The sequence below is a fragment of the Schistocerca piceifrons genome, chromosome 11, assembly GCF_021461385.2.
Source record: "Schistocerca piceifrons isolate TAMUIC-IGC-003096 chromosome 11, iqSchPice1.1, whole genome shotgun sequence".
NCBI classification, from domain to species: domain Eukaryota; kingdom Metazoa; phylum Arthropoda; class Insecta; order Orthoptera; family Acrididae; genus Schistocerca; species Schistocerca piceifrons.
Window position 1 is genome coordinate 52538779 of NC_060148.1, and position 18998 is coordinate 52557776.

Below are 18998 nucleotides of genomic sequence, written 5' to 3' on the forward strand. Positions count from 1 at the left end.
CTCACAAATCTCCCTTACAGTATTTATAAGCAGGCAGTATTACTAGCATAATTTCCACAATTTGACTCAGTTCCGTTCTATGGTAAAATCTTGTGCAGCACTGCAGCTAAGGTAAAAGAAAGTATTTATGCTACAGATGTTGTAATAATAATACTGTGTAAAGTTGATAATGGAACACGTCACAGAAGCCTCATCGGGGATCTAGGGAACCTTACACTTACGTGACAACACTTTTACCCTCTAATGGCATTTGTGGTTACTAACAAGAGTGAATTTAAAACTAATTCAGCAGTTCACCATCATAGTACTACGTTCAAGTACAAATACTTTTCTTGTAAACTATGGATAACTCCCTAGGGGTTGGAATGGAGTTTTATGTTCTGATGTAAAAGTCTGTAAAAGATTGTCTGTGGATAACAGGCAGGAAACTGAAAATCCAAAAATATTTAAAACACAAAATACAAGAACACCACTAGCCCCTACTATAAGTTATCAGAGCACTTGGACTCAGGAATGTAAATTTTGTGTAATTCTAATGTTCGTATCAGATAGGACGTGATTTTGCCAGTATACACATGGACCATGTGTACGAGTACGGAGTAGGTATTAAAATCCATGGAGAAGAAATAAAAACTTTGAGGTTCGCCGATGACATTCTAATTCTGTCAGAGACAGCAAAGGACTTGGAAGAGCAGCTGAATGGAATGGACAGTGTCTTGAAAGGAGGGTATAAGATGAACATCAACAAAAGCAAAACGAGGATAATGGAATGTAGTCGAATTAAGTCGGGTGATGCTGAGGGAATTAGATTAGGAAATGAGACACTTAAAGTAGTAAAGGAGTTTTGCTATTTGGGGAGCAAAATAACTGATGATGGTCAAAGTAGAGAGGATATAAAATGTAGACTGGCAATGGCAAGGAAAGCATTTCTGAAGAAGAGAAATTTGTTAACATCGAGTATAGATTTAAATGTCAGGAAGTCATTTCTGAAAGTATTTGTACGGAGTGTAGCCTCAAGGGATCACCAATTTGGTATTGGAGAGCAGTGTGGAGGGTAAAAATCGTAGAGGGAGACCAAGAGATGAATACACCAAACAGATACAGAAGGATGTAGGTTGCAGTAGGTACTGGGAGATGAAGAAGCTTGCACAGGATAGAGTAGCATGGAGAGCTGCATCAAACCAGTCTCAGGACTGAAGACCACAGCAACAACAACACACATAGCTAATGGTGGTCACATAAATGCTTTGTTCGGACTGTTGGATTAAAACAACAGCTGAGTAGTGTGCGAGGAGGAGCTGTCCATCCAAAAAGTTCTGAGGCTCATGGTGGCAGGTCAACTAACAACTGTAAACAACAGACGTGCATCCAGACAACTGTGAACAGGCAGTGTTAAGTGGAAGATGTGCAGCCATAGTGTGTCAAATTGTTGTGTGACAAATTGCAGTGGAGCAACATCTCTAAATTGAGTGTTTGAGACATTTTCCAGAATGTTTTGAAGAAGAGAAAAGTGTGTGCAAAGCTTGTCCCTCATTCACAAAAAAAAAAAAAAAAAAAAAAAAAAAAGAGAGAGAGAGAGAGAGAGAGAGAGAGAGAGAGAGAGAGAGAGAGAGACAGCAATGGACACCAGACACAACTTGATTTAAATGCAAAATGCTGACAATTCTTCCCAATAATGAAGTAACATGTGATGCTACTTGGTGATATTGATACGAAGCTGCCACTAAATGACAAGGGCAGAAATTCACATGATGGGTGACACTTTGATGAAATAACTGACATTTGAGCCAGTGTGGTGCACGAGTTGAACAACATCCCAAAGAATGGATTTTCTGACAGTTTCACATGGTAATATGAACATTCTGTGTGTGCGCGGGAAAGGGTGGTGTGGGTGGGGGATGAATATGTAGAACACCTAAAGTATTAAAGCCAGCATCTTAGTGCTGCTCTCTATTTCATTAATGCAGTCTCAAAACTTTTTGGACTGTTGGGGTATATCAAGTATAATCTATAAGTAATAAGCATAATTATCAGTTTGGGTAAATTAGTGCTTGTCACAATTGGTGGTAGAACTAGCGATAGCATTTGTTCCTAATACAATAAGTAAACAGTCAGTGCGTGACACCAATTCTGAGGTGCGGCAGTGAGAGCTTTATACTGCTGTAGGTGGGAAGTGACAGAGAACAGGGATGCGTACTACTTCTCTGGGATAGCAATATTCTAATTAAATACCTCGCCATGGTTATAAAAAACTACTCTACAATTTAAAGGGGAGAAGTCAAGGTGGTTATGGAGAAGCATATTTCATAGACACATTATATGGAAACTTTTCATAACGTGGTAACAGTTTACCCACAGTCTCATAGTTTTGTGTTCTCTTATTTCGTAAAAAACTGAAAGAAATTATTTTAAAACTTTCCTTGGCAGCGTTCTCATCATTGAGTGATAGTTCAACAAACTATTCATGTCTGAAAAGCTCGCAAATGTGTGGGTCGACGTAGGTACCACTTTAATTTTTGATTCACTCAACACGGCAATTTTTTGTCGCTTTCCAATCGACCTCAACTTTGTGATTTATTTTCTCTATAAAATTTTTCACAATTTATATAGTAATAACTTTAGAACAAAGCATTAGGACAAATTACTACCAACATTATCCATAAAACAAACTGAAGTGAGGTGCTGAACTTGTATGACCTGAGCATTGAGTTATATCTATATTATACTGTCTGCTACTGGCACCTGCACTCAGTAGCTCTGCTGTGGTGAGTAAGTAACCTACTGTACCTGCAACAACATCAGCTCCCCATTTGTCTGCCTGTTTAGGTAAGCATACCCCTGTTGTGAAGCCCCCCAACACACAACATGGCAGCGTGAGCAGCACCTCTGCCGAGTGGTGAATGGCACGTACAGAGGGGTGAGAAAGTCCTTGCATTCTTTAGAGCAGATTGTTTTGACTGTTGCTCAATTTTCAAGATTTTTATTCAGGTCTCAGCAAAAGTGATCACTCAGCAACAAAAAATGCCCCTCGGGTTTTGCCCAAACTACAGCTTCTAAGTTGAAAGCCACAACCACCTGCACCTATATATACGAAGACAGTAACTAGTTCTCGAAAGAACAGTTACTGTTGATGACCGTGCAGCTTTTTCCTGGAATAAATGATGACTAACTGACAACCTCAGCTGCCGACAGGTGTTGTTGTTATACCTCGATGTGGACAGGTGAAAATGTGTGCCCCGACCGGGACTCGAACCTGGGATCTCCTGCTTACATGGCAGACGCTCTATCCATCTGAGCCACCGAGGACACAGATGAATAGCATGACTGCAGGGACTTATCCCTTGCACGCTTCCCGTGAGACTCACATTCCCAACTGTCCACAATTCTACATATTTATTGTACCTTATAGACATTTGCCAACCCAGTCATTACTCATGCATGCTTTGGCGATTCCCGTAAGACCTTCATCTGTGTGAATGCGCACAGGTTGCCCAAACTCTTACGGGAATCGCCAAAGCGTGTGCGAGTAACGAGTGGGTGGGCAAATGTCTATAAGGTACAATAAATATGTAGAATTGTGGACAGTTGGGAATGTGAGTCTCACGGGAAGCATGCAAGGGATAAGTCCCTGCAGTCGCGCTATTCATCTGTGTCCTCGGTGGTTCAGATGGATAGAGCGTCTGCCATGTAAGCAGGAGATCCCGGGTTCGAGTCCCGGTCGGGGCACACATTTTCACCTGTCCACATCGAGGTATAACAACAACACCTGTCGGCAGCTGAGGTTGTCAGTTAGTCATCATTTACACCTGTACCTTCTCAGCAGTTGTGTTGCCGACGGGGCCGACACATTTATCATCAACACCTCGCACAGAATACTGATTGCCGTTCCTGTTGGCACACCTGTGGACACAATTGTCTGTAAGGGGAGGAGGTGCACTGATCCTCATTCAAAATCTGGGGGTACAGGCTCGTTATTCATTACAAAATTCTCAGTCATTTTTAACAACAATTGTCTGCTATTCTACTGAACAGCAGATTTAACACTGCCAAGCATGATGGGAAATACTGTTTGGTATGGCTGCACAATAAGGCATTAAACAGGTGAGAAGGGGTGCAGCCTGAGTCAACACAAAATGTAGCTCTTTAAACACATTTACCTCAACTTTAATAATGTCCATCAACATTAAATAAGAAAGCCTGAAAGTAATGCAACAGATCTATTAACACGGTCAGATGCGATGTTTTGTTTGTAAACAAGATGTTATAGATGACATTATAGTTGAACAAGCTTTTGTTTAGGGTGTGTTCCTCCACTTTGAGCTTTCGTAGATGTAGAGAAAGCCTTTGATAATGTTAAATGGGATAAGATGTTTGAGGTACTCAAAAAAGTAGGAATAGACCATAAAGATAGAAAAATGATATGGAACCTGTACAAAAACGAGACAGCAGTTATCCGTGGACAGACAAAACAAGAAGAGGTGCAGATACGGAAAGGTGTCCGACAAGGTTGCACACTATCCCGTTATCTTTAACCTATACATTGAAGAGGCGCTGAAAAAAGTAAAGGAAAATTCACAGAGAGGTGTAGTAATTCATGGCCAACAAGTAGATATGATAAGATATGCCGATGATATAGCTGTCCTGGCTGAAAGTGAAGAAGATCTTGTAGTCCTACTGAATACAATGGATAAAATTATGGGTGAAGAATATAATATGAGAATTAATAAAGCAAAAACAAAAGTAATGGCATGTGACAAAGAAGATCAAGTAAAAGTCCAAGTTCATGTAAGCAATGAACTGCTTGAACAAGTTGATAAATTTACTTATCTGGGCAGTAATATTACCAGGGATGGAAGGAGCAAGGCAGAAGTGAGAAGTAGAATAGCTCAAGCAAAGGCTGCTTTTAACAAGAAGAAAAACATCTTAACATCTAAGAGCATCAGCCTTGAAATCAGGAAAAGATTTTCGAAATCATATGCGTGGAGTGTGGCATGCTACGGGTGTGAAACATGGACTCTCGGGACAGAGGAAGGCCAGAAGCTAAATTCTTTTGAAATGTGGTGCTATAGACGCATGCTCAAAATAAAATGTATCGACAAGGTCACAAACGAAGTGGTTCTGGAAAGGGCAGGTGTGAACAGAAGCTTCTGGAGTTTCATTGTTAAAAGAAGAGTGCAATTTACAGGCCACCTATTAAGACATAAAGGACTCCTGAACACAGTCATAGAGGGATGTGACGAGGGAAAAAGACAAAGAGGAAGACCACGACTGAGGTACATGGATGAAATTGTGAAAGATGTGGGATGTAACACCTATAAAGAAATGAAGAGAAGAGCTGAAAGACGCACAGAATGGAGACAAGCTGCCATTGTAGCTGTTGCAAACCAATCCTTGGATTGACCACTACAGAAGAAGACATGTAGGTGCTTATATATCCACATCGGAGTTGCATTACATTGCATACACACTGCAGCAACATCCTAAAACAGCAACTTTTTTATTTTCCCTTACATTTTATCGGCGACTACATCTACTTGGCGGCATTGTTTATTCTCACCAAAACCTATATTCTGACAGCACATCAGTTCATTGAACTGATACCTAACTGAGCAAATGAGTCACCATAAGCAGAATTTTATCTTGATACTTTTCCTATACAAAAGCAAAATGTGCAGCTCTGAATGATACAGTACTCATTGCACGACGGTGAAAACTACGTAATAAAACTTGCTGAAATGGTTGCCAAATTCGAGGTAACTACCCAATCTGTGCCACTTTTATTTTGGCAATGTACAACAGATAACAGCACAGGAAGGTAACACCAACTTGTGTTAGCAATAGCATTTTCCTTCAGACTCAGATAGTTGCTGAGGAGTTCTGCCACATGCCATCTACAAGTAGAGTAATATGTCAATAAACTTTTATTCGGACAAAACTGCTCCTTCATGCCATCATTTTCCAAGTGTCATTCCTGACTGTGCTACATACCTTATCTCATTAGTCAGTTGACCAATTTTCAAGCCCCTTCCCCACATTATGCCATTCTACCCAGGTTACAGGTCTTTTCATGTTCCTTCTGCATCACATAGCTCCCTTTGGCGAGGCATTGGCTGTATTTCAACGGTACTTCCACTTCCCCACCCCCCTCCCCCTCCTGTCTTCTAACGTTGCTGCTGCTGCAGGTGACAAAGCAAATGGCACCTCAACTGGCAGGGAGTTCATGTTCAAAAGCTATGTCTTCAAACTCTCCACTAATCACCCTCGCATATTACTTACCCTACCAATTCTCCTTAGGTTTATTTCTGCTATAACTGTCGCATTTCCTTACATTGTTGGCAACTCCTTAGTTGTGCAGCACATTTTCTCCATTCAGTTGCCTATTTCAATATCTATGCACAGTTATGAGAAACATTTACCAGATTCCTTCGTATTTTTGTGATTATATGGCTAACACTATGCCCAGCATTCTCTCATTTTCTTATTTTTTCTTTGACAGAATGAGATCGTCACAGCATCTAACTTTCGCAGAGAAATCTGACACTTTTCCATCACAAAACTCAAAGTAATTCAGTTCCACAATGCAGAAGCACTGACAGAAAACAAATACTGGATGGACATATTTTGGTATTCCTTTTAGTAAAATGCATGAAACACTAGTTATACAATAAATTGTAAAGATAATTATTTATAAAAGTGATTGAGTGCCAAATACCAGCACATATCCATTTACTTATTTTACATTGTAAAATTTGTGAAGTTATCTCACACATGAAGTGATATCAAACATCTGTCTAACTTCACACAACTATATTTGATAATCTTCAGAACTTTCCAATTGGAACAGAATTACATCCTAACACACTTGTAGCTTATTTTACAAGAAACAAAATTTCTTTTTTGTACTACAAGAGTATGTATTTTTCTTACATGAGATATGTTTCACCTCTAATAAGAGATACTAAATGTGTTTTGGTTTATGGAGATAAAATGAAGATGTAAAAAAGTCTACAGCACAGATTTTATGTGAAATGAAACGGTACTTCTGGCAAACTGTATTTTTACGTGTAGTTATAACTTCACTGATTCCTCCTCCACTGTCAAGGAGGACACAAAACACTAAAACAAAACTAACTACACTTTCACTTTACACAATAATAGAGCATGAAATGTTTTCCATTTAAAACTCTCTCTCTTTCCCAATGTTCACCCCATCATACGAGGTCCACAGGTTTCACGATTTGTCAAATTTATTTTATATTAACTTGGTGCCTGTATGCCCCTTCTGTCACCACAGTTGTCAAGGTAACCAGGTGGAGGGAAGTCACTTGCACCACCAGTCTGTCAACTGTGTGAAATTTGCTCCGTGTGTTATCGTTTTTAACAGTCGCGTACTGTAGTTTCAGATGTGCAGATTAGAAATTGGCCCAGAATTTGCCTAAACAAGCATCATAAACCACCTAAAACCAATTCTCAGACTGACCATTGCACTAAATCAAAAGTGTTTAATTCGCAGTCTGGCTTCTATCTGGATCTCCTTCACCTGCCTACCTCACAAGCCATCATGCTTCGTACTAAGCTACACATACAGGCCAGACTGTTACATACCTACAATAAAATCGTATAAAATCAAAAGTTGTGAAGTGAGGTTGGGTGGAAGATTACACTTTAACGCTCAGTCGACGTCGAAGATTACACTTTAACGCTCAGTCGACGTCGAAGATTACACTTTAACGCTCAGTCGACGTCAAGGTCACTAAAGACAGAGCACGAGCTCGGATCATGTCAAGGATGGAGAAGAAAATTGGCCATGCCATTTCAAAGAAACCATTCCAATATTTGCCTGGGGCAATTTAGGGAAATCACAGAAAACCTAATTCTGGGTGGTGAGATGTCAATCTGAACAATCACCCTCCCAAATGCACTTTTTAAATGAGATATGAAGTGCATCAGGGGTATACACGGTCTTCAAAACTGGGGAAACTGAAAAGGAACTTGTACTGATGCACATATCTGAACCACCTGTGTTTGGTTCACAACATGCTTAATCGTATCTTCCATTCAAATGGACTAAACAGAAAGATGCATTCACAGTAAATCGCATGAAGACTGATTTATGGAAGTCATGCCAGTGGCAAAAGCCAGCCTGTTCATATCCCCTTGTTAAGTGTTGCTAAGCACATGTACCTCACACAGTTTGCCTCTGTTGCAGATAAACTTCAATGCATGGAAGAAATTAACAGCAATTTTGAGAGTGAACTTGAAAAACAATTTTAACAAAGAAAATTCAGCTGACAAAACCGTTAAATTAAGGAGACTTATGGATCCCTTTACGAGACAAATTTCCTGTACTGCTGACAGAAACACTTCAAAGCAGAAAAACACTTTCAAAACATACAAGCAATGACAGGAAAAATTCATGTTATGGCCAATTTCAGTGGTTTCTCTTTTGCTAATTTTTTGTGTTATTTTCCACCAATCATGGTATTACTTTCTAATGGCATATTTTTTAAGTGTGGATAATATATTTACTACTGGGTGTTACTCACAGCTGTCCCGACATATCAATAGTTTTATGATGATGATTGATGGCAAGTAAGCAAGCTAGTCATTTATAAATATCTGGGTACATAGTGAATAAAGTAATTGGATAGATAAAAAAATCTACTCACCAAGTGGTGGCACAACATACACATAAAAGAAGGTTGTAATTAGGCAAGCTTTTGGAGCCAGTGGCTCTTTCTTCAGGCAGAACGATTGAAGGGGGAAGAAGACGGCTGAAGGAAAAGGACTGGAGAGGTCTAGAAAAAGGGGAAGATTTCGGGAAAGACACCCAGAACCACAGCTCAGGAAAGATTTACCACACGGTATTAGCAGGAAAGACAGATTGTTGGGGACTGCATCAGATGAGATCTGAAAACCTGAGAGCTTAAAGGTGGAAGATGGGCCATTCCATGTCAAATCAACACAATTTTGGGAGATTTTCAGAACTGATGTCTCAGATTTTCATGATTTTATGTATGCAGCAATATATCATACACTTATGAAAAAATACCAAATTTCAGTTATACAGTACAATTATATTTGAAGTTATTAATTTTTAATGATTTAAATTTTTTGAAAAAAATTCATATTTTGGCACCTTTAGATGCCCATAGGCTGGCAACCAGCAATGATATAAGCCTGGGATTGGTCTCATTTTAAAGTTGCTCAATGGGGCTTTAATATGATATGCCACAAGATAGGTGTTACAATTTTTAAAAAATTGAAAATTTTAAAATTTAAATTTCTCAAAAAGTGGCAATTTTAAAAATTCCAAAAAATTATCAAATATAGTTTGTAATGTCTTAATACACACAGTAAAATTCTATCATGAGCTCTCAATGGGATCAGGAGATACACGGCTTCAGAAATACAGGGTTATTACAAATGATTGAAGCGATTTCACAGCTCTACAACTACTTTATTATTTGAGATATTTTCACAATGCTTTGCACACACATACAAAAACTCAAAAAGTTTTTTTAGGCATTCACAAATGTTCGATATGTGCCCCTTTAGTGATTTGGCAGACATCAAGCCGATAATCAAGTTCCTCCCACACTTGGCGCAGCATGTCCCCATCAATGAGTTCGAAAGCATTGTTGATGCGAGCTCGCAGTTCTGGCATGTTTCTTGGTAGAGGAGGTTTAAACACTGAATCTTTCACATCACTATGTGTGAAACTTGCCCGCACGCGTTCAACCGTTTCTTCGCTCACTGCAGGCCGACCCGTTGATTTCCCATTACAGAGGCATCCAGAAGCTTTAAACTGCGCATACCATCGCCGAATGGAGTTAGCAGTTGGTGGATCTTTGTTGAACTTCATCCTGAAGTGTCGTTGCACTGTTATGCCTGACTGATGTGAGTGCATTTCAAGCACGACACGCTTTCTCGGCTCCTGTCGCCATTTTGTCTCACTGCGCTCTCGAGCGCTCTGGCGGCAGAAACCTGAAGTGCGGCTTCAGCCGAACAAAACTTTATGAGTTTTTCTACGTATCTCTAGTGTGTCGTGACCATATGTCAATGAATGGAGCTACAGCGAATTTATGAAATTGCTTCAATCATTTGTAATAGCCCTGTACACACATTTTGTAAATAATGTACCAAATTAGTAAAATTTTATGATTGAATTACTAATTTTGCTATGCAGTGTTTAGGACACTATTAAATTAATAAAATGTAATGATTACTTTATAGTGTACCATGTTTGGAAACCTCTCTTTAGAAGAACACTGAAGCTGATTGGTCTACAAATACAGGGAAATCCCCTTTTACTCAGATAAAAAGGGGATTTCCCTCATGAGAAATCCCCTTTCGCAAGGTGGAAGCAGATTGGTCAAGCAGACAAGACCACTCATTTACAGCCAGTGCAGCATCAGAGTTGCTTGTATGATATGTGATGTGTGATATGTGGTTTATTCATCTCATTACGTACAATTTTCAGATCATTTGATTTGATGTACAGGAGACTTGTCAAGGTTCACAAAAGAAACTTTTTTCACTATTTTAAGGGAAATACAAAGGTTTACATTATACTTTACATTTCTAAGTTACAGCTACACATGTACATAAAATAACACATGTAATACAATCCCTGTGTTCAGACTGTGAAGCTGTCCTCAATGAATTCATCGACAAAATAATAACACTTTTCCACCAGAAGAGTAAAGAGCAATCTTTTCAGTGAACCAATCTCCATTTTAAATGTATTACTGCCTTTTATTTTATTGAAAATTTTTAACCCCATATACTCTGGCGTTTGGGCATAAAGTTTTAAATGATGTGTTGGAAGTTTGAAGTTATCTATGTGGCGAGTGCTGTAGTTGTTGTCAAAACGGAAAGTGTCTAGTGTATGTTGATTTTTATATAGGAACACCACCATCTCATACATGTAAAGTGAGGGGACAGATAGTGTTTTTAAATTTTGTAACAGTGGTCGACAGGATTCCCATGTTTTTTTGCAACACACATGTTTCTAATTACTTTCTTTTGTAATACTAGGAGCCTAGTGACATTTGCTGAATTTCCCCAGAAGATTATGCCATAATGAATAACTGACTCAAACTAGCAGTGATCAACTATCTTTCTAGTATCCATGTTTGTGGCACCTGACAAAATACACATTGCAAATGCTAAGTTGTTCAGTTTATTTGCTAAGTAATCTATGTGTACCTTCCAATTTAAATTTTTGTCAAGATTTAGGCCTAAGAACTTCACATGGTTTGCTTCTGTGATATCCTGATCATTGCAAGTTATCTTTATTTCACTCCTTTCTACTGATTGAGCTTCAAATTGCATCATTTTGGTTTTGCTTACATTTAGGTTTAGTCCATTTTGATAGAACCAAGATTCAAGTTTTTCTACAGTATTTTTGGCTTTTTCTGGAATATTTTCAGATACCTCATTTTCAATTAGAACTGGTGTATCATCAGCAAATAAGACTGAATGAACATCAATAGCAAGTGGTAAGTCATTTACGTAAAAAAGAAACAGATAGGGACCCAATATCGAACCTTGTGGGACTCCTTGGGGAACTGTTTTCCAGTCTGATGAATAATTGGTTCCATTTGAAGTTAAAATTACTCTTTGTTTCCTACCTGACAGGTAAGAGCTAAACCATTTTAAAGCAGTGTCCCTGATTCCATACATCTGTAATTTGTGGAGGAGTAATGCATGGTTCACTGAATCGAAAGCTTTAGTCAGATCACAGAATATACCTGTGACCTTTCTACCTTTATCTAACGTGGAGCATATTTTTTGGATAAACTCATTTATAGCATTCACAGTGCTTTTACCCCGTTGGAATCCAAACTGGTTTTTAAAAATTATATCATTTACAGTAAGAAAGTTATTAATTTGTTTTGCTGCAATCTTTTCAAACACTTTAGAGAAGACCGGCAAGAGAGAGCTAGGGCGGTAATTCCCCATATCTTCTGTCGATCCTTTCTTGAATAGAAGTTTGATCTCACCAGATTTCAATACATCTGGAAAGCATCCCTGTTCAAAAGATTGATTTATAATAGTTGACAGTGGTTGAGAAATAATATTGTACACATATTTGATTACAGATGTTGTTCATTTGATGTTTCCTGTGTTATTGTATGTTTAGAACACAACCTATTTCTTGGCCACTGCACTTTCCCTTGTTAATTTCTCATGTTTTTCCCTTGCAGGATGGATACCACTGACAAGATAGTAAAAATGGATTATTTTAATCCTTTTAATAAGCCTAATCACTCCCATGCAAGAAAAGGTTTGAGACATGTTACTTCATAGATGTGTGACTTGATTCCAGGAACACCTGAGTTATCCAAGGTCTGTGACAGTTGTAGGAAGCAACTGGAAAAGTTGTAAAATAAAAAACAGAGAAATTTCCACTGGAACTAGTAACATACATGAAGAAAGTCAGTCTGATACTGAAATTGAAGAAGCTATTGATATGCAATTTTCAAATGAATGTGAAGCTCTGAGTTCTCTTAACAGCTCTCTTTTAGAGATGGGAGAGTCGGCTGTAGACAAAAAAAGAGAATGCAGCCCAAAAATTATTCTACTGAGAAGGCCAACAGAATCAATGTCGTGGTCAAGAGAAAACTACTAGTGAAAGCATCTAGTGATGATGAGAATGATGATTCACAAGATGAGTTCTTAACACATGTAAAGAAGGTGTACAACTGCTTCACTAGTAGGAAGAAGCAGCTTCAACTGCTCACTCTTTTGCCTGACAGCTGGAGTGTGAGGAGAGTAATGCAGGAATTTTCGGCATCTGACTACTTAAGTCGACAAGTCAAGACGTTGGAGAGAAAAAAAAAAAGGGCGCCTTGTCTGGTCCTGATCTGAAACCAGGAAAAAGTCTGCCAGATTGTACCATTTATATTGTTAAAGGATTTTTTACAAGTGACGAAATGAGCAGAGTGCTGCCAGGGATGAAGGACTTTATACCAGTGAAAGACGACAGCACAGGTGGTAAAGAACATGTTTCAGAAAGGACGATGCTTAATAATTTAAAAGAAGCGTATATAGTTCTCAAAGAAAAATTCGCAACTGTAAAAGTGGGATTTTCTAAGTTTACATTCAAAGATGCCAAAACATGAAATTTCTTCATAAAAATTTAAATCTTTAAAAATTAATAACTTCAAATATAATTGTGCTTCATAACTGAAATTCGGTATTTTTCCATGTCTATGATATATCGCAGCATACCAGAAATCATGGAAATTTAACACATCAAGTCTGAATCAGTGTGTTGATTTGAAATGGAATGACCCAGACAGAGTAATATGCAGGACAGAGATTACTGCTTAAACATCATGCACTGGTTAACAACAGTGCATTGTACATAGCAGACATGGGAGGGGGGCAGTGAAAAACTGATTAGTAAGACAATGAAAGAAGCAGAAAACCAAAACGGAGTGAAGAAAAGAGGAGTTACTGTGAAAAAATGCTGAGATGGAAGGAATTAACATAAATTAAGGCCAGAACCAAAGACATGTTGCAGCACTAGTTCTCACCCACGCAGTTCTGATAAACTGGTGTCTGGGGAAAGAATCCAGATAGCACGTGTGGTAGAACACGCGCCGAGGTCATGATTGTCAGGGTGTAGAGCATGCCCTGCAACAGGATATTGTGTGTTGCCAGTATATGCCCTCTGCCTACGTCCATTCATCCTACTTGATAATTTGGTGGTAGTCATGCCGATGTAAAAGGCCGAACAGTGTTTATGTAACAGATGGTATATGGCAATGTGTCATTTGATAGTACAAGGTGCGTTCAAAATGTAAGGAGATTTTACATTTTTCTGAAAAACTATTTATTTATTCATCAATATTTATGTTGTCCCCTTCAAAGTAATCTCCTTCAGATACAATACAGTTGTGTCAATGCTTCTTCCAATCCTAAAAGCACTTCTCACAAGCACTTTTTGGTACTGCCTCGAGTACTTTCAGCGATGCAGTTTTTATTTCCTCACTCACTGAAAATCTTTGTCCCTTCACAGCTCTCATAAGTTTTGGGAACAGGAAAAAGTCGCAGGGGGCAAAATCCGGTGAATATGGTTGCTGAGGCATGATTGTCATGTTGTTTTTGGCCCAAAAATCCCTCACAAGCAACAATGAATAAGCAGTTGCATTGCCATGATGCAAAAGCCACGAATTGTTTTTCCACAGTTCCGGGTGTTCTTTGCATATTGCGTCTCGCAAATGGCGTATAATGTCAAAGTAATACTCCTTATTGACCTTACGACCTTGAGGCAAATATTCATGATGCACTATGCCATGGTAATTGAAAAAAAATGGTCAGTAAAACTGACATGTGATGGAACTTGGTGTGCTTTTTTTGGTCTTGGCTCTCCAGGATGTTTCCATTGGGACGATTGGGCTGTTTCGATGTCATAACCGTAAACCCACATTTCATTGTCAGTTATGACCCTTTTGAGCAAATCAGGATCATCACTGACGTCATTCAAGAGCTCATGTGTGATGCTCATGCAAGGGTTCTTCTGATCAAAATTGAGAAGTTTTGGAACAAACTTCGTTGACACACGTCTCACGCCCAAAACATCCGAAAAAATTGCATGACATGAGCTGACTGATCTGCCAACATCGCCAGCAACTTCTCTTACTGTAATTCGACAATTGTGCAAACCAATTTTCTTCACAGCTTCGACATTATCATCTGCTGTTGATGTGCTGGGGCGTCCAGAGCGAGATTCGTCATTGGCATCTTCTCATCCATCTTGGAAGAGCTTATACCACTTGTAAATATTTTATTTTACTTACAGCAGACTCACCGTATGCCACTGTCAACGTTTCATGTGTATTAGAGCATTTGAATCCATTTTTCACACAAAATTTTATGCAAATTGTTTGCTCCATTTTTTATAATAATCGAAAATTGTCGAGCACACTAAAACATGGCTAACCTTTCCATCCATCAAAAACAAAGGAAGTATGCTGTACACTTGAAATTGTGAATGTATGTTCAGGACACATATACCAACATTTAAAAAAAAAATGGATAATCAAACGTGTCCGTTGCCCGCACAATTTGAAAAGTCACCTTACTTTTTGAACAGCCCTCGTATATGTTTAGCCAGTTACAGGGCTGCTAGAGGTGGTGGTAAAAGAGAGCATAGGCCAAGTCTTGCAGCGGGGACAGTCACAGGTGTAGGAGCCATAGGGTAGGAAGATGGGTGCAGAAGGACCATAGGGTCGGAAAAGAATATTGCAGAGACTGGAGGGCGATGACAAGCTATTCTAGGTGATGGAGACGTGTGTGTGTACGTATAGTGTATGTTGTGATGATACATAATGAGTATGTTCCACTATTTTGCTGTATGTTGGGTCTTAATTAAAAACATTAGAAATTACAAAAATTTATCTTTATTATGGATTATTCACTGCATGATCTTAACTCTACACAGTTCTACTAATAAAGCTTCAATCTTCCCTTCTTTAGGAAGGGAATCAATATTTTATTGGCTAGATACACACGAGCAGGCTATACAGTGTTGTCCACGAGAAAAAGATTTTCTAAATGCACACCAGAAACCAAAGCGTTATCTCTCAGGCTTTATTTTTGTTCATTCCAAAAGCAATTTTCAGTGGGAAATGCAATATTTTTGCATTTGTGGAATTAAAACATTTTCTCCTTTAGCTGCACCAGTAATTGTAATAGCTGTAACAATATTTCAGCCCAGATACTTAATTTGTAAGCACGTATCATTACAAAATCTGGTTGCATAAAATTTATCATTATGAGGATGAGAACAACAACCTTTAACCTGTAAATAGTCTTCACGGGTTTGCCGCCAGATCACGTTGTGCAAATTCCACAATACTTCCTCGGAGCAACTGTCCGACATCTTCAGGTGGTTCAACCTTGCTCGTGGTTAGGTACAACTGACGGTATGTGCACACCGATGCCCCCTGTGGATGCCGTCAGTTGTACCTAACCACGAGCAAGGTTGAACCACCTGAAGATGTCGGACAGTTGCTCCGAGGAAATACTGTGGAATTTGCACAACGTGATCCGGCAGCAGACCCATGAAGACTATTAACAACACATCTGCCGGGAAAGCTTGAAGAGTCACAACCTTTAACCTGTCTATAAGAAAGCACTCTAACATTAATAAATAATTTTAAACTGATGAAGAAAGAAAATAAATAACTTTTAGTTCAATGCAGAACAAATTTCATAATATTTGTATGTGCAATAACATTAGTTACTATCACGTATCTCCCTGTTCGGTTAAGCTTAGCTTGTGCTGCGCATGCACGCGAGTTTTATAGCTCCATATTTCACCCCTTTCTGTTACATTCATTAAAGGTAGTGCGCATCATATTGCCTCCTAGTGTCATGCTTGAGACTATTCCTGTTACTTAGATGGACTGTTGATAGCAAATTTCTTAATCGAATAAATGTACTGTGGTGCTGTGGTTAACATTCCCAGCTGCTTACAGAGATAGCTTCAAGATGTACCTGTATGAATTCAATACATAATTTCCTATGGCTCAATGTTACAGTGCAAGTCTTTCAATTCGATACATACACTGATCAGTCTGAACATTTTGACCACGTACCAAATAGCCAGTATGGCCACCTTTGGAGAGGATAGTAGTGGCAGCAATGAACCCTTGGTTGGTCTGGAGGCAGCTGGCACCACATTTGCGCACACAAGTAACCTAATTCTCTTAAATTCCGGGTAGGGGGCGAACTATGACGCCACCTTCAATCGTATCCCTGGTGTATTCGATCGGTTTCAGATCTGGTGAGTTGGGCGGCCAGCACATCAATTGGAACTCGCCACTGTGTTCGTCGAACCACACCGTCACACTCCTGGCCTTGTGGCATCGTCTGCCATCATAGGCTGTTTTTGCACAAGCTCCACTGGACCTGTGGATGCTCACGTAAATGTTCTCCAGGGCACAACGGAGCTGCTGCCAGCTCGTCTCCATCCCGCAATACAGGTATCGAGGAGCCGTTCCCCTGGAAGACGACGGATTCGTGCCCTCCCATCGGCACGGTGAAGCGGTATCAGGATTTGTCTGACAGTGCAGTGCTCTGTCAGTGCACCAATGTCCACTGCCAATGCGCCCCTTTCAGTCACAGTTGTCGATGTCGTGGTGTTAACATCGTCACGTGCACAGACCGTCGGCTGCAAAGTGCCATAGTTAGGAGTGTTCGGTACAGTGTGTGTTCAGATACAGTTGTACTATGCCTAGAATTAAAGTCTGATGTTAGTTTCGCCACAGTTCACCACTTGCCCTGTTTTACCAGCCAACCCAGGCCACAATGTGAGAAATCTGTAACGAGGGGTGGCCGCCCAATTCCATACTGTCTAGAAGTCTCACCCTGGTTTTGCGACGTATTGAAGACACTCACATCAGCAACATTCGGACACCTGACAAGTCGTGCAGTTCTCGAAACGCTCGTGCCGAGCGTCTGGACCGTCACAATCTGCCTTCAGTCAAACTCAGACAGATCGCACGCCTTCTCCATTTTACACGCGGACAGCATGCTAACTGACACTACGTGCACCATGCGTGTGTCTGACTAGCAGTCCTTTCTCGCCACGTGACGCTGCTATCGCCTGGATGGGTTTAAGTCGACGGTAGGATGGTGGTCATATTGCTCTGGCTGATCAGTGTAATTCTAAAATTCTAATCAATTTCTTTTGAACAATTAATAATTTTTGCTCAAGTATAGAATTATCCCAGAACATTATCCCACCAGGCTTCAGGGAATGAAACTTTGATAATGGGTTTAGAGAATTCCAACACACCAACAACAGTAGACTTCTGTAAGAAGTCAAGAACAGTGTGTGTGGCAATGTCAATCTTAATGACGCAGCTCTTGAAGCAAATAAAAAACAACAATTTCACTGTAGTTAATCAATCTCACATATGTGCCTTGTTACAGATTTTTAAAGTGAGACAAGGTTCTCAGAAATTCTTCAACCACCTATAGATCAGCATTGCAAAATTCACATCTGGATTAAGACAAAATTTTATTGCCATAATTAATGGGCATTTTAATGTGTGTATTTACACATTAACTTCGGTACTCATTTGCGTTTTGATTGGTTTGTTAGATATTAATACATTGTGTATTATTATGGATCAACCACATCTGGTGGTAGCCACACCTACCAGTTGCTGAGTTTGTCATTGGGTTTGTCGATGTATTCATTCAGGTGGCATCCTATGGGGACTGTACACGTCTACTTCCCGATTCTATGCCTATGCTCCACAAGCCACCTTATAGTGAGTTGCCGAGGGTTCTTCCGAAAGCCCATTCTGATCGCCCCTTACCTGCACCATTTGCAAACGGTGCACGGGAAGAATGGTTGCCAGCAACCCTCTGTGTATTAACTCCAGTTTCTTGAATTTCTTCATTGCGATCTCTCTATTAGACATATTGTGGGAAGAATTCGTACAGGGTGTGAGAGGTAAGTAACACTGCTGACAACACCAGGAACATTCTGGCATCGCTGTGTCGTTCTACTCGTGTAGACCGGTGAGTTCATCCCTTCCAGATGCTCCCTGTACAACCGTCACATGATTTTTGAGAGCACCATCAGTGAAGTTGCGAGTCATGAAAATGGAACGGCAGAATTTAGAGCAATGTTATGCTGTCACGTTTTGTGTTAAACTTGAGTGTGACCTTTGTAAAGTTGACAGTGGCATATGGGGAACATTCCTTATCAAGAGCACAAGTTTTGTACAAGTTTTTCGCTGGGACACATCATTTTTGGAAGGCCGAGGACACGCTGAAGATTAACCTCGCTCAGGAAGACCTCCAACTTCAAATACGTTGAATGTGTGCATGTTCTTGTGTGATCAGATTGATGTTTAACCATAAAGACAATGGATGACTTGTTAAATACTTTGACTAAACAACAAATTTTGACCTAAGTTTTGCAAATGTGAAAGATTTTGTCAAAATAGTGCCCACAAACCTCT

The 18998-nt window shown here is 39.6% G+C and overlaps 1 non-coding gene across 1 annotated transcript; it reads left to right on the forward strand.

The window, feature by feature from the left end:
• Window positions 1-3652: 3652 nt before the first annotated feature.
• On the forward strand, window positions 3653-3726 carry Trnat-ugu. Its single transcript has one exon. It is a non-coding gene; the product is annotated as a tRNA-Thr (tRNA).
• The last annotated feature ends 15272 nt before the right edge of the window (window positions 3727-18998 follow it).